Raw genomic sequence first — 3,586 nt, forward strand, 5'->3', positions numbered from 1 at the left:
TCTTAAGAAAAGCCTGGGTAGTTTGAAAATTTCCATGGGACCTTTTTGACCAATAATCCTGTTAAAAGCAACTCTGCTCCTTAACTGGAAGCTTCAAGTGATGACAAGAGATGGCCATTTGAGACTCAATATTCCTACTCTCTTTACTAGGATTCTGAATTAAGATCACCTTCAGAGATTTCAGGAAGTTTCTACTGCACTAGATTTCCACACTACCAGGCAAATGCTCCCCAATTACAGCATTTGCTCCCCCACGTTCTTAACTTTCATACCATATCCAATCCTCACCCCCATCCCCACTCGCCCGCAATCCATTTCTATCTCTCCCTCTCCCTCTCTCTCTTCCTTTTTTTCTTTCTTTTTTCGAGACATGGTCTCCCTGTAGCTTTGGAGCCTGTCCTGGAACTAGCTCTTGTAGACCAGGCTGGCCTCGAACTCACAGAGATTCGCCTGCCTCTGCCTCCCAAGTGCTGGGGTTAAAGGCGTGCACCACCACTGCCCACCCAGCTCCCCAATCCATTTCTAGAATCTATTTTATTCCCCCCTTGCAGGGAAATCCATGTATCTATGTATGGTGTGCCCCCATATATACCTTCACTGCCTCTGGATATTGTAACTTGATTATCAATAACTTAATTCTAATATCCATTTATAAGTGAATACATATCTTGTTTATCTTTTGGGTCTGGGTTTTCATAGGCAGGATGATTTTTTTCAGGTTCCATACATTTGCCTGAAAATTTCTTGATGTCCTTTTTTGAAAAACATCTGAGTACTCCACTGTGTAAATGTACTACATTTTCTTTATCTATTCTTTTGTTGAGAGACACAAAGATTATTTCCAGTTTCTGGCTATTATGCATAAAGTCACAATGAACAATGTTGTGCAAGTGTTCTTATTGTAGGATGAAGTATTGTTTGAGTATATGCCCACGGGTGGTATGGCTGAATTTTGAAGTAGATCAATTTCCATCTTTGTAATGAAGCACTACTTAGATTTTCATAGTGGCTGTACAAGTCTGAAATCCCACCAGAAATGAATGAGTATTCTTCATACTCCACAGCTTTGCTAGCATGAGGTATCACTTGTGTTATTGATCTTACCTCTTCTGACAGATAGACAATGGAATTTCAAAGTAGTTCTGACTTGTATTTTCATAACAGCTAAAGATATTGAACATTTCTTTAAGTGTTTCTCTGTTACTTAAGTTTCTTCTGTTTGGAATTCTTTGTTTAGATTTATGCCTCAGATTTTAATTGGATTATTTAGGTTTTTGTGTATACAGTTATTTTATTTATATAATATCATATATATTGGATGTTAGTCCTTTGTCAGATGTGGATTTCGTAAAAATGTTTACTCATTCTGATGCCATGTTCAAATGACAGTGCCTTTTCTTACAGAAGTTTTTAAGCTTCATGAGGTCCCATTTATTGCCAATTTTAGTATCTGAGCTATTGATGTTCTGTTTAAGAAATTGTCTCATGTGCCAGTGCATTCAAGGATAAGTCCCAATTTCTCTTCTATCAGCTTCAGTGTATCTGGATTCATTTTGAGGTCTTTGAACTACTTGGACTTAAAGTTTTGTGAAGAGTGATAGATATGGATCTATGGATTTATTTACATTCTTCTACATGCCAACATACAAAAGGACTTGCACAATTTGTTGAAGATGATTTCTTTTTTCCATTGTTTTTCCATTAATTTTGGCTTCTTTGTCAAAAATCAGGTGACCGTAGGTGTGTGGATTTACATATGAATTTTTCATTTGATTTCATTGATCCACCTTTCTGTTTTTATGCCAATCTCTTCTGTTTTTTATTACTATAGCTCTGTAGTAGAAATTGAAATCAGGAATTGTGATACCTCCAGCAGTTCCTTCATTGTACAGGATTGTTTTAACTATCTGTGTTTTTGTTGTTGCTTGTTTGCTTTTCCAAATGAAATTAAGAATTGTTCTGTCATGTTCTGTAAAAAAAAAAATCTGTTGGAATTTTGAAGGGAATCACATCAAAATAGCAGATTTCTTTTTTGTATGATGGCCATTTTTACTATGTTAATCTTACTGATCAGTGAGAATGGGAGATTTTTCCATATTCTCATTTCTTCTTTAATTTCTTTCTTTAAAGAATTGAAGTTTTATCAGACAAGATTTTCAATTGTTTGTTTAGAACTACCCCAAATATTTATATTATTTGAGACTATTGTGAAAGGTGATGCTCCCCAATTTCTTTCTCAGTCTCTGTATTATTTGTGTATAGGGGGGATAGTGATTGTTTGTAATTATCTTCTCTCCAGCTGAAAGTGTTTAGGTGTTCTCTGGTGGAATTTTCAAGGTCACTCATGTATACTAAAACACCATCTTCAAACAATAATACTTTGACTTCTTCCTTTCCAATTTCTATCCTCTTGATTTCCCTCAGTTGTCCCTTGACCTCCTTTAGTTACCTTTTTGCTTTAGCTAATACTTTATGCATTATATTGAATAGACATGGAGACAGAAAACAACCTTGTCTTGCTTGTTTCTAATTTAAGTGAAATGCCTTTGATTGCTCTCCATTTAATTTAATGTTGATTAACCATTGTTGTAAATTGCCTTTTTTAGGTTCAAGTATGTATCACATATCACTTATCTCTCCGGGGCTTTTATCATGAAGGGGTATTAGATTTTGTCAAAGACATTTTCTGCATTTAATGAGATGATCAAGTGTGGGGTGTGTCTGTGTGTGTGTGATGTGCTTCTCTGTGTGTTCTATCTGCTTATTTTTATAGTAGATTACATTTGATAATTTTCATATACTGAACCATCTTTGCACTTATGGAATGAAGCCTACTTGATCATGGTGGTTGAAATTTTGAAGTGTTCTTGTATCCTGTTTTAAAGTATTTTAAGTATTTTTGTGTCTATGTTCATAAGGGCAACTGGTCTGTGATTCCTTCTTTGTTGAGTCTTTATATAGTTTGGATATATGGGTAATTTTGGTCTAACCAAAAAAAAAATCAGGCACTGTTCCTTTGTTGCTATTTTGAGAAATAATTTGAGGAATATTGATGTTAATTATTTGAAAGTTTGGTTGCATTTCTTCCTTTCTTTTTTTTTTTTTTGCTTGTTCTTTCTTTTATTTTTGTTGGGAGAGTTTTAATGACTGCTTCTATTTCAGTAGGTCTATTTAGATTGTTTATCTGATTTTGATTTAATTTTGTTTTAGATTTTCTGATTTGGGAGAGTACCAGTTTTATGATTCTCTGGATGTCTTTGGTGTCTGTTGCTATGCCCTTCTTTCCATTTCTGATTCTATTAATTTATATATATTCTCCCTCCTTTTTTAGTTATTCTGGATGAGGGTTTGTTTATCCTATTGATTTTCTCAAAGAACTAACCCTTTGCTTTATTGATTCTTTGTACTGTGTACTCTTTGTTTCTATTTTTATTCTTTGTACTGTGTACTCTTTGTTTCTATTTTATGGATTTCAGCATTCAATATGATTGTTTCTTGCCATGTACTCCTCTTGGGTGTGCTTACTTTATTTTGTTCTGGAGCTTTCAGGTGTGCTGTTAAGCTACTAGTATGAGATCTCTGCCTT

This window comes from Microtus pennsylvanicus, chromosome X, assembly GCF_037038515.1.
Source record: "Microtus pennsylvanicus isolate mMicPen1 chromosome X, mMicPen1.hap1, whole genome shotgun sequence".
NCBI classification, from domain to species: domain Eukaryota; kingdom Metazoa; phylum Chordata; class Mammalia; order Rodentia; family Cricetidae; genus Microtus; species Microtus pennsylvanicus.